The following is a 6,357-nucleotide window of genomic DNA, read 5'->3' on the forward strand; positions in this document are numbered from 1 at the left end:
ACAGTCTATGAAGGGGTCTTCTCTAGAGATGACACAGCGGGGCAACTCCTTCCAGAGCACGAAAGGAAACAGAGCACATCTTGAGGCTCTGTTCTCAACATTGAGCTGACTGCAATGGTCTTCAAGCCATTCTGGAGTGCAACCTCCATTGACACAGAACTTCATGACCTCGAGGATCCTGGCTCTCTCAACAAAGAACTTTGCGAAATCAACCTGTGACTTCTCTCCTATATACGATTGCAGCACGATGGTCTTGAGGCTGTGGTCAAGACACTCGACAGGAGCAGATGGGTCACAGTGCACAGCATCTTTCGGACCAGTGGTCTTCCAGCTGGTATAACAGTAGAACTTGATCTTGAGCTTCTCCAAGCAAGGATAGCATCTTAAATAGGCTATGACAACCTCCAACTTTGGCAATTCAGGCATCTGTAATGCCAAGATCTTGACAGTGGAGAACCGCTCCACCAAGCTGACAGGAACCATGCTCTTAAAAATTGACTTGTCGTTGAGCGCAACAATGGGGAAGCCAGTTGCAAGGTAACCTATCAACTTGGAGGGAATTCGATGTGAGCCATTATAAAAGATTGTAATTCTTTGTAAGCCACTGAAAAAGTTCGGCGGACTTTAGCGTACTGCTCCATTTTTTTTACCTTTCATGCCACTGCCGTTAGATTGAGCTCTAACGGTGTCAAACTGCAGGTATAAAAAGTCAAAAACCCTTAGGTCTAAATATGTCATTAATTATTTTAGCGTCTTAACGACTTTAAAGGAAAAAAACTCAAAACTAGAAAGTTATAGATCTTGTTGGGATCTATAATTTTCATATAAAAATTATCTTCATTTAATTCCGTAAAAAAAGATATGATTTGATATGATTAATATATCTTAGAAAAATCATATCTTTTTTTAGTATTAAATGAAGATAATTTTTATATAAAAATTATAGATCTCAACGAGATCTACAATTTTCTAGTTTTGAGTTTTTTCATTTGAAATCGTTAAGATACTAAAAAAAACTAATGACATATTTAGACTTAAGGGTATTTTTAACTTTTTACACATGCAGTTTGACACCGTTAGAGCCCAATCTGACGGCAGTGGCATGAAGGGCAAAAAAAAAAAAAGTTATAGCAATGGCGCTAAAGTCCACCAAACGTTTTCAGTGGCTCATAGAAAATTACCATCTTTTTTTATGGCTGCACGGTGAATTCCCTCGTCATCTTAAGGTTTGTTGCACCGAGTATCCTTACCGACGGACCAGTCTCCATCGCATGCAGAAGAAGACGTTCCAAGCTTGCAGCATCCTCGACGACTAGATCGGTCAGAACGTTGCTGCTTGGCATGGGGCTGACCGAGACGGCCAGGTACCTGAGCCTCAGTAGGGAGAGGCGCAGCCGACGGTGGCCGGAATTGGCGTGAAGCACCAAAGACTCGATGCCGGGGCTATTGGAGATCATGCGCTGGAGGAGCTCCTCAGTGATGTCGACGTAACGGAGCGAGAGGTAGGTCAGGCAGGGGAAGGCCAGCGTCCCACAGCCGGACGGGAACGAACAGCCTCTGAGGTCAAGCACGCGGAGGGAGGCGAAGCGGAGTGCAGAGGCGGGCAGCTCATCGGGGCGAAGGCCGTTCAAGGTGAAATGGAGTACCAGGTCCTGGAGCGCGTCGAACACCGTCAGGCAGAGCCAATCGTCGTAGATGCGGATGTTGTCGTCGAGTTGGATGTTTGTGGTGGCGAGGCGGCGGACGGGGCCCGGGTGAGCAGCAAGGATCTGGGAGATGACCCGGATCCGATCTTCTTCGTACACGACCCCGCTGAAGCTGTGGTCAAGGTTGAGCGGCGCGGAGCGCCACACGGGGCGCCAGCTGCGGGAGAGGACGGCGGTGCGAGCGCCCTCCTCGGGTTTGAGGAGGGTGACTATGGCGCCGAGGACGCCGTACGTCCGGGAGGCAGCTGATCAGGTCCGGCCCGTCGTAACTGGGGATCTCTTTGTTGCGCTCCGGCTTCGGCTTTCTAGAGAAGAGGATGCGGTCCATGGTGGTACGGGGAGATCAGATCGGCATCCAGGAGGATGTCAACCCCGTCCCGATTTAGGTCCTAGGGTTTGGGCGAGGAAGGAAGGGGGCCAAGGAGCTGGAGGATGGTCGAGGGGAGGGGTCTCGTCCAATCCCTCTTCTAAGGCTCTCCTCTTGGGCTCATTGGCTGAGTGTATCTACATAATACTGTATCTGTTTAGCACAGGGCGATGATGATGCAGTCTGATTATAATTGTATATATGGTCACCATCCAGTTTCGTTGTTCGTTCATGTAAGATTTTTTTTCTTGATAATATCTGTGAGCTGCAAAGCCTTGGGACGCTGTTCCAAATGAAATCAGAATGGCATCCACAAGGGAAGAACTTGCTGATTGATCACCTTATTTGTAGCTATATGTTAGATTTAACTTCATGTGCTTACGTACGGTGTGTATCTGGTTTTGTCCTTAAAACCGGTTGCTACAATCTCTTCTGGTTCAACCTAATGAACTTTTTATGCAAAAATAAGGGAAGGAATTGTCTAATTTTTTTAGATGAACTAGAGGAGAATTGCGGATAACCGTTGGAGCACTGCCCCGTGCTCAGCGCATGTTTTGTAGAGCTTCTCTGGAGAAGCTCTACCAAACATTTTATAGGAGGAGCTGCTTTTCCAGTGAAAACATAAGAACCTGAGCTGTTTTAAACTAAAAAAAAGGCTCTGCCTCCTCTGAAGGAGCCCTTCCAAACACCCTCTTAGTGACATGATCCATAACCTATTGACCTTATATGGTTCCAATATAATAGGGAAGCTCCACAATTCTTTAGCTATATTTTTCTCGTGTGGATTAGGGGGCATGAATAGTGAGTGGTAGAGCAGGCAATAGAGACTCCCTTTTCAGAGGTTCTGGGTGTGAACTAGATGTCGGGAATGATTGGTTATGGAGCAGTTGGCGGTGGCATCGGTGTAGCACGGACGGAGGCAAAAAAGCTTCAAGCGGACTTATTTTTTGATTTTCTAGGCGCAAAGTACTAGAAGCCATTGGTGATGGGATTATTTTTCCATTTCCAATATTTATTGAAAAAGTTGCAAATTCTATTTTTAGGATTATTTTTTGGTATGTTGGAGATGCTCTTATATGCTACTCCGTAATATTGATTCGGCTAACAACCCTTTTTCTAAATTTGGTAAAAGGAGGAAACTAAACTCCTTGGTTATTTGTAGCTATGAACGAGGCATGAAGTTTTGGCCACACAAACAACACAGGGCACTCCCAACCCAAAAACCACATGGTTTCTATATTCATTAATTAGGGTGCCAATTAAGTAAAAATGAAAAGATGGCACTACAAGTAAAGAAGAGAGAGAGAGGAGGAAATTGTTTCTTAATAAGAAACCAAGTCTACACGGGAACCAAGACATGAAATGATATGATAGGTAGATGAGTGAGGAAGAAGACATGTAATTGGACAAAAGATCATCTTGTAGAAACTATCAATTGAGACCACAGTTTCTTTGTGTAGTGTCTACCCAAATTAAATAGACATGGAAACTACATATGGTTTCTAGCACTGGGAGTGCCCTTAATGACTCTATCGCCTATTAATTACTCACACTAGAACTAAGATGGGTGCAAAATTACATTGATTATTGTAAAATTAAGTAGTAGTACGATTGTACGAACATCATGCATGGAAAGGTAAGGCCAAAATAATGTACGGAGGTTATCACGACCTTATATTCAGTGCATTTGATTAAAAAAAAGCTATGCATGGCCGTGCTATAATCTAAGGGCATTTTTTGAGATTCTGCAGCATCTTCATGAGCAGTTCTGCATAGTTTTATTACCAAACGAGTGAAAAAGGAACAGCTCATCGCGTGGACCTGAAAAAAAAACCTTGTCTGATGAGGCGCGGACGATCGATGGAGCTGAAAAAACATTTTTTTCAAGATTCTTCTGGCTCTGTCGTCCTTGCTTACGGCCCCGAATACCCTTCCTCCATGCACGTGGGATGAGGTGCAACGGCAGAGGCGCCGATGAGGCGAGGCGCCAGGGCAGACGGAGGTGGGGCGAAGCTACCCATGGGGCGGCGGGATGAGTAGGGGTAGAGGAACAATGGCGTATAAAGAAGAGGGTAGGGGGAAATATAGAGAGAGAGAGGAAAGAAAAAGGACAATGCGGTGATATGAGAAGGAGCGAAGAATGAAGCGCGATCCGATGAGTAAGAGAATGGAGAGCGATTCGATGAGGAAGATAATACGAAAAAAACAGAGAGTAAATAAATAAATAAAGAAGTAAATAAAGAAAGATATTATGGACATTTTACAATTTTTATTTACTATGAGAATCTGAAGAAAAACTACTATGGCTCCGTTCGGCTTGCTGAAACTTGGTTGAAAGTGGCTGAAAAACACTGTTCTGGCTGAAATATTGTAAGAGAAAAACACTGTTCCGGTTGAAAAAAGAAGCCAAACAAACCGAATATAAGGTAAGTCGAACGGGGCCTATAGCGGTTAAACATAATGGTATCAAACATGTCCTAAATCACTTTTTTACGTTTTTCTTGCGAAAAACTTTTTTACGTTAGTAACTCTAAACAGTGAGAACGCTATACTGTGCACATTCCCGTAAAGAAACTCATTGCTAGCGGAAACTTGAAATTATTCGCCATCTTATTACCAGTCGCATTCAAAATTTGAAAACAAGTGCACCACAGCATCACCCGCGAAACCGAAAACGGTAATACTTTGGTTAGGGTTTCTGTCCGTCCGTCCGGACGCTTGCTTACTGGCGGACCGGCCCAAAACAATCTGCCTGTGGCAAATGCACATATATGGCCTTGTCTCCCTCACACACTGCTCCTCCCTCGTAGCATCGCAGAGTCATAGTACGTCTGAATTGTACATCGCGCACGAGGCTCTGGTGCTCCCCGCGGCGAGTGAGATGCGGGGGACCAGCGTCCGTGAAGGCAAAGAGCCGGCCACCATGTTTGGGGCTAAGGCGGCGCGCTCTACTTGCACGCGCTCAAGGTCTCACTCAGCGCCGACCAGAGCCGCCTCGCACTACGCGGTGTCGCCTGCGACGTCGATGAGAACCTCGGTCTGCTCCCGGGGATGCTTTGCAACCGGCTCCACCCCTGCGCTCCTCGGAACCGGCGCGTGCCTCCTCGGGTACGGCACCGCATGGCTCCTCATCTCCGGCGTCGCGCCCGTGCTGCCTTACTAGATGCTCCAACAAGCAGGCGAGGGGAGGAGCTTCGTGTGATGCCATCCCACCGGCGAGTTTCACGTGTCGCTATCGCACCAGCGAGCTCCATGCGCCGGCGTTGAGCTCGGTAACAACGAGCCTCCATTCGTCCGAGCAGCAAAGTGACATTGCGCATAAAGCGCATGTTACAACACTGTATGTTTCAAGTGTTTCAGACGTTTTAGAGGTATGTTGCAAGTGTTTTTATATTGATATTGCAAAAGTAGATCAGGATGTTGCACATGTTGCAATGGGCTATTCACGTATGTTTCAAGTGTATATGTTCCAAATCTTTCATCTTTTTCAGACGTATGTTACAAGTGTTTTATTTGGATGTTGCAAAACTAGATCGGGATGTTGCATATATATGCAAGTGTTTTTCATACGCATGTTGGTGTTTTATCTTGATGTTTGCATATGTTTGCAATTGATACACACGTGTTTTTAAGTTTTTTTTGGTGTTTTACAAGTGTTTCAGTAGTTTCGGACGGATCGTATAAGTTGCAATGTTAGAAGTGGAGAGAGGGGAAGCGGTCCCTGCGCGTGGACGCGTGAAATGCAGCTAGAGCGGGGCGTGCTGGCTGAGCATGAGAAAGAGTGCAGCCGAACCAAAAAACAAAAACAAACCCATGCCGCCGTGCGCATGCCACGCCCTGACATTGGGCCCCGCCTAACCCACAACTTGGGGAGGCGTTCGGCTGGCTGGTGGCTGGCTGGGCAGCTGGCCAGCGCACTCACATGATTTCTGTTCACGTGAACAGTGATTTCAGATAGAATATTATTTTTCTCTCGCAACAATCAGCCGGAACAGTATTTTGGCTTATTTTTCAGTCCTGCCGAACAGGCCCTAGAACCGCAGCGCTGTCCCGAACCCCTTGTTTGTCTATGACGCGTGGGTCCCATGGGAGCACTATTAATTATCGACCCGTCCCTTCCTCTTCACTGGTTCAAAGCGGCGGCCGGCGGCCCACGAGGCCACAACGAGGCAGCGTTGCTTCCGGCCGGCCGGGTTCCCTCGCGTCCTCGCCGCCGCAGGCGCAGGCATCGAATGAAGCTCGCCGGCGGGATGTCCAAGCGAAAGTCTCCGTTCGCCGAATCTG

At 46.8% G+C, this 6,357-nt stretch overlaps 1 pseudogene; it reads right to left on the reverse strand.

Moving 5' to 3' along the window:
* Positions 1–1,123: 1,123 nt before the first annotated feature.
* On the reverse strand, positions 1,124–2,034 carry LOC136536449 (F-box/FBD/LRR-repeat protein At1g13570-like; annotated as a pseudogene).
* Positions 2,035–6,357: the final 4,323 nt, after the last annotated feature.

Source organism: Miscanthus floridulus, chromosome 2 (genome assembly GCF_019320115.1).
Source record: "Miscanthus floridulus cultivar M001 chromosome 2, ASM1932011v1, whole genome shotgun sequence".
Taxonomy (NCBI): Eukaryota; Viridiplantae; Streptophyta; class Magnoliopsida; order Poales; family Poaceae; genus Miscanthus; species Miscanthus floridulus.